The sequence below is a fragment of the Heterodontus francisci genome, chromosome 32 (genome assembly GCF_036365525.1).
Source record: "Heterodontus francisci isolate sHetFra1 chromosome 32, sHetFra1.hap1, whole genome shotgun sequence".
NCBI classification, from domain to species: Eukaryota; Metazoa; Chordata; class Chondrichthyes; order Heterodontiformes; family Heterodontidae; genus Heterodontus; species Heterodontus francisci.
Genome location: NC_090402.1, coordinates 32,516,278 through 32,522,280, shown reverse-complemented (window position 1 = coordinate 32,522,280; position 6,003 = coordinate 32,516,278). Strand labels below are relative to the sequence as shown.

At 45.9% G+C, this 6,003-nt stretch overlaps 1 non-coding gene across 1 annotated transcript; it reads left to right on the top strand.

The window, feature by feature from the left end:
* The first annotated feature begins 2,062 nt into the window (after positions 1 to 2,062).
* Positions 2,063 to 2,169, top strand: LOC137347857 (U6 spliceosomal RNA). Its single transcript, XR_010969031.1, has one exon. It is a non-coding gene; the product is annotated as a U6 spliceosomal RNA (small nuclear RNA).
* Positions 2,170 to 6,003: the final 3,834 nt, after the last annotated feature.

Here is a 6,003-nt window from a genome sequence, read left to right as displayed (position 1 = left end):
TTCAGCCCCTAGTGTGTTTAATGTAGTTATAACACCCCAAAGAACATCAGAGAAAATACGAAGCTGAAGGAGCAGAGACGGCGGGCGAGCGGGCGGGGTGATCAGAAGTTTGGTCAAAGAAATGGGTTTTAAAGAGGAAGGAGAGATTCTGGTGTTTACAACAGGAGTATTTTCATGTGGAACAGGGGAGAAACATGCAAGGACAGAGTCAGATGAAGAGGGAAGTCAGGAGGAGGGGGTTATATGAGGTTATACAGAGAGGAAAGGCCATGAGGAATTTTAAAACCAGGATAAGAAATTTAATTTTGAGATATGTTTGGGAACCAGTAGCCAGAAAGACGGGGTTTCTAGGTAAGCCAGACTATGGCATAGTGGTAATATCGCTGGACTAATAACCCAGAGGCATGGGTTTAAAGCTCACCACAAGACATTATGAAATTTTAATTCAATTACTAAATCTGGAATTTAAAAAAGAAATAGACTAACGGTGACCACATGAAACCATTGTCAATTGTTATAAAAACCCATTTGGTTCACGAATGAAATCTGCCATCTGAAATGGCCTAGCAAGCCCCTCTCCCCCCAGAGACCAACTCGCTCTTGACTCCCTCCCAGGATTGGTAGGTGATAATCAGGAGGAGGTTTCCTTGCCCATGTTTGACCTGATGCCATATGACTTCATGCAGTCTGGAATTAATGTTGAGGACTCTCAGGGCAACTCCCTCTTGAATGTATACCACTGTGCTGCCACCTCTGGTGGGACAGGACATACCCAAGGTTGGGTGATGGTGGCGTCTGGGACATGTCTGTAAGGTATGATTCTGTGAGTATGACTATGTCAGGCTGTTGCTTGACTAGTTTGTGACAAGCCTCCAGATGTTAGTAAGTGACTTTGCAGGGTCAACAGGGCTGGGTTTGCCCTTGTCGGTTCCAGTGCCTCAGTCGATGCCGGGTGGTCCATCCAGTTTCATTTTCTTATCTCAGACTTTGTAGCAGTTCAAGAAGGCAGCTCACCACCACCTTCTCAAGGGCAATTAGGGATGGGCAATAAATGCTGGCCTGGTACAGTGATGCCCACATCCCACGAATGAACAAATAAAAAAATGATAGGACTTGAGCAGAAGTCTTGCATGAGCGGAAGCTTCACGGGAGGATTATGGAAACAGAAGCATGGCATACCCACAGGCAGAGTATCTGAATAATTGAGTCAGGATGTGAAGGCATAGATGAGGGTTTCAGTGACATATGGTTTGAAGTAAAGGTGGGAGGTAGTACGGAGGCAGAATGAGGTGGCCCTTGTGATGGAGTGGAAATGTGATTGGGATTGGTTGGGTTGAATCAAAGCCCAACTTGCAGCCTTTCTCAACCCGTTGGGCTGCATTTTTAAGAGCCTGCTGCCAAAGTAGGCAGCGGGCATAAACATTTGTGGCCCACGTAGCGGAGCTGCCACGATTCCAAACATCTCATTACCTTGTCCAGGGCGGCGGCCGCCTTCTCACCCCATGACGTGAGGGGGCGGGTGAGCGAGCTGTCGCCAGCAATGGAGTCCGGCGCCAATACGCAGACACCATTTTTAAAGGGCTTACAGCCCTAACTGAGCATTTAAATTTTTTTTTTTAAAAGGGCAGTTACTGTTAAGTTTTTTAAAAAATGGAAAAGTCTTCTCATGCCCTTCTCACCCCCCAATCTTATAAAATTAATTTCAGTCCTTTTCCCCTGCCACGGAATACCTACCGTCATTAAATGACCTTTCCTCTTCCCCACCACCAAACTTCAGATCCTTTGTCCTTTATCCCTTCCCATCACCCACCCACCCAATCCGAGGAGTTTGACCCCCACTCCCCCACCCCGCACTGAGAAATGCTCCTCCTCCCACCTCCCCACAGGAGTCGCACCTCATTTTCCCCGAACGGAGATTCAAAGGCGCGGCATTGCCGCCCGCCCGCCCGAATGAAGTTACCAACCGACTAGCATAGTCACTGCGGCTTACATATTCATTAGAGGCAAGTAGCCATTTCCATATTTTAATGCGGGTCCCGTCGCTGAGCAGCAGGTCGGCCGCGTGCTCGCTTCGGCAGCACATATACTAAAATTGGAACGATACAGAGAAGATTAGCATGGCCCCTGCGCAAGGATGACACGCAAATTCGTGAAAAAAAAAAGACATCGGTACGGGGCCTGCTGCCATTGGGGTCGGTGACTGGCCTCCTTCTTTGCTATCTTCATTGCTTCCCCCCCCCCCGCCACTGTTCCCGGTGTCGGAGAGGCTTTAAAATCCAGCAGTTGACTTTAATTGGTAAAAGACAGGTGCATACCTCTCTTTTCCTGTACTGGGAAGAGAGACTGTTTACACTGCAAAGGAAATAAATCAATGAGCAAGTGCATCCGGCTGCTGTTTCAATATCATTGACTGCAGCTTGACTGTATCAAATTGTGCAAAGTGGCTCACATGATAGTTTATCCTGCTGTCAAAAACACATTTAAAGCCTTGTTAATCCTTAACTTGTAGAGGGCTCAAGTTTGTTTCTAAGTATATATTCACACCCAAGAATGGGATCCATGATCTTCAATGTGCAAATACAAATTTTTCTCAAGGATAATGCTGTCAGACCTATAAATAAATGCAGCGCCAGTTGTGTTTCTTCAAAATTTTGACTTTCCTTTCACAACTTCATGTACTTTTGTTATTTTTCTATCAGTACAAGTGAAGGAATGTTGTGCATCCCTATCCCTTATAAAATGCACCAAGTTCTTTCCTCAAGTGATCAGCTTTTCTGAAGCTGTTAATCAATGTTACAAATTCAAGGACTCACCTTAGATACTCTCTCAATGCCAGTCACTCCCATAAAGGGTTTGAGTGCATTGAGGGGTGTGCCTGTCCTGCCCAAGATCAACTGTATAACAACAGCTTGTATTTATAGAAGCACCCTTAAATGTAGGAAAACATCCCAAGGCACTTCACAGGAATGTAAATCAGACAGAAACTGACAATGGACCAAAGGAGGACATATTCAGAGAGCCTAAAAAATTGGTTTAACAAATGGGTATTAAGGAGAGTCTTAAAAGAGAGATCGAGAGGGAGGCAATTCAAGAGCTCAGGGACCAGATGGCTGAATGCATGACCACCAATGGTGGGGCGAAGGGAACATAGGATGAGTTATGGACCACAGTTGGAAGAATGCAGAATTCGTTTGAAGTGTTTTAGGGCTGTAGAAGGCTAGAGAGATAAGGAGGGACTTCAATGAGGCTGAGAATTCTAAATTCAAGGCATTGGTGAACAGGAGGCCAATGCAGGTGAGCAAACACAGCGGAACTTGGTGCATGTTAGGATACCGGCAACAGAGTTTTAGATGAGCTGATTTTTTTTTAGGCTAACATGCAGTAAAATATTCTGTTGTGATCTGAACTAGCATTTACTCTTACGTGGATTGCTCCAATCTTTCTGAAGGTTAGAGAGAAAGTATGTGGCAAGACAAAACGACAGTCGAATCTTTATTTTAAAAAAATGGAGCACAACAGTTCTGATCATATTCTGTTTTTCAATCAGAACAACTGATCATATATATTATAAAAAAGAATCAATATGCTACGCTTCCCCACATCATTAGGTCATCATGTTCAATTTTTACCGAATAACCTCCAACTTCTTTTGCAATCCCGCCTTCTTCACCTGATGAAAGCTTGCCTTCACAGCTTTCTCTTTAAAAGCCTGACTGAGCTTGGAGTTTTCACGGGACCTTATGCTCTCCTGTCCTTGGCTGAACTGGCTTTTGCAGCTTTCAGTTTTAAAAAACTGGAGTGACAAAGTATCCCTTTTTAAAAGAAAATCTACCTCCGTTTGCAACATTGCTGTTAGGGATTATCTCTAAATAGCTGGGTTAGTATCTAAAGTAAAGAGAAAGGTAAGGTCTACAGTTTATTTTTATATAGTAAGTAGTGTTTTTTTAGGGAATCAAGGCCCCTAGTGTAAATAATCTCTAATTTTTGAGCAAGTTAAGGGAGTAAATTAAGGAAAAGTCAAGGCAGGGCAGCTCGGCAGCGTGCAGTGCTCCTGTGCAATGTGGGAAGGCAGGGACACTTCCAGTGTCCAGGGTGAACACGTGTGCAGGATGTGGCTCCTGCTGCAGCTACTCGCAATCCACATTTCGGATCTGGAGCAGCGGTTGGCGACACGGTGGAGCACCTGCGAGGCTGACATCATCATGGAGACCATGTACAGGAAGGTGGTCACACCACAGGTAAAGACTGCTCAGGCAGAAAGAGAATGGGTGACCGCTAGGCAGAGTAGAAGAAATAGGCAGGTAGTGCAGGAGTTCCCTGGGTCTGTCTTCCTCTCTAACAGATTTTCCTTTGTATACTGTTGGGGGAGATAGCTTCTCAGGGGAATGCAGCAAGAGCCAAGTCTATGGCACCACGGGTGGCTCAGTTGCACCGGAAGGGAGGAAAAAAAAAGAGTGGGAGAGCTATAGCGATAGGGGATTCTATCGTCAGGGGTACAGACATGCGTTTCTGTGACTGCAAACGTGACTCCAGGATGGTATGTTGCCTCCCTGGTGCTAGGGTCAAGGATGTCACGGAGCGGCTGCAGGACCTTCTGAAGGGGGAGGGTGAACAGTCAGAGGTCGTGGTTCCCATTGGTACCAACGACCTAGGTAGAAAGAGGGATGAGTTCCTGCAACATGAACTTAGGGAGCAAGGTAGCAGATTAAAAAGCAGGATCTCAAAGGTTGTAATCTCTGGATTACTCCCGGTGCCACATGCTAGTGAGTATAGGAATAGCAGAATGCAGCAGATGAATGCATGGCTGGAGAGATGGCGCAGGAGGGAGGGCTTTAGTTTCCTGGATCACTGGGTCTGTGTACCACAGGGATCGTTGCTGGGACCCTTGCTGTTTGTAGTGTACATTAATGACTTAGACGTGAATATAGGAGGTATGTTCAGTAAGTTCACAGCTGACACGAAAATTGGTGGTGTTGGAAAGAGTGAGGAGGAACACCTTAGATTACAGGATGATATAGATGGGCTGGTAAGATGGACAGAGCAGTGGCAAATGGAATTTAATCCTGAGAAGTGTGAGGTGATGCATATTGGGAGGACTACAAGGTAAGGGAATATACAATGGAAGGTAGGACCCTAGGAAGTACAGAGGGTCAGAGGGGCCTTGGTGTACTCGTCCATCGATCACTGAAGGCAGCAGCACAGGTAGATAAGGTGGTTAGGAAGGCATATGGGATACTTGCCTTTATTAGCCGAGGCATAGAATATTAGAGCAGGGAGGTTATGATGGAGCTGTATAAAATGCTAGTTAGGCCACAGCTGGCGTACTGCGTACAGTTCTGGTCGCCACACTATAGGAAGGATGTGATTGCACTGGAGAGGGTGCAGAGGAGATTCACGAGGACGTTGCCTGAGCTGGAGTATTTCAGCTGTGAAGAGAGACTGGATAGGCTAGGGTTATTTTCCTTAGAGCAGAGAAGGCTGAGGGGGGACCTGACTGAGGTATACAAAATCATGAGGGGCACAGATAGGAAGAAACTTTTTCCCTTAACGGAGGGGTCAGTAACCTGGGGGCATAGATTTAAGGTACGGGGCAGGAGGTTTAGAGGGGATTTGAGGAAAAAAGATTTTTCACCCAGAGGGTGGTTGGAATCTGGGCCACACTGCCTGAAGGGGTGGTAGAGGCAGGAACCCTCACAACATTTAAGAAGTATTTAGATGAGCACTTGAAATGCCATAGCATACAAGGCTACGGGCCAAGTGCTGGAAAATGGGATTAGAATAGGCTTGATGACCGGCGGGGACACAGTGGGTCGAAGGGCCTGTTTCTGTGCTGTATAACTCTATGACTATGACATAAGGCATAGGCTAGACAACCCTTTCCAAACACCTAGGACCAGGGACTGCCCAACACAATGGTTGTAAGGTATTTATTGATTCGTAGGACAAGCTAATAGTTTATTATTGTTTACAATCCTTCAGGAAACAACTTCAAAGCCCATCTTA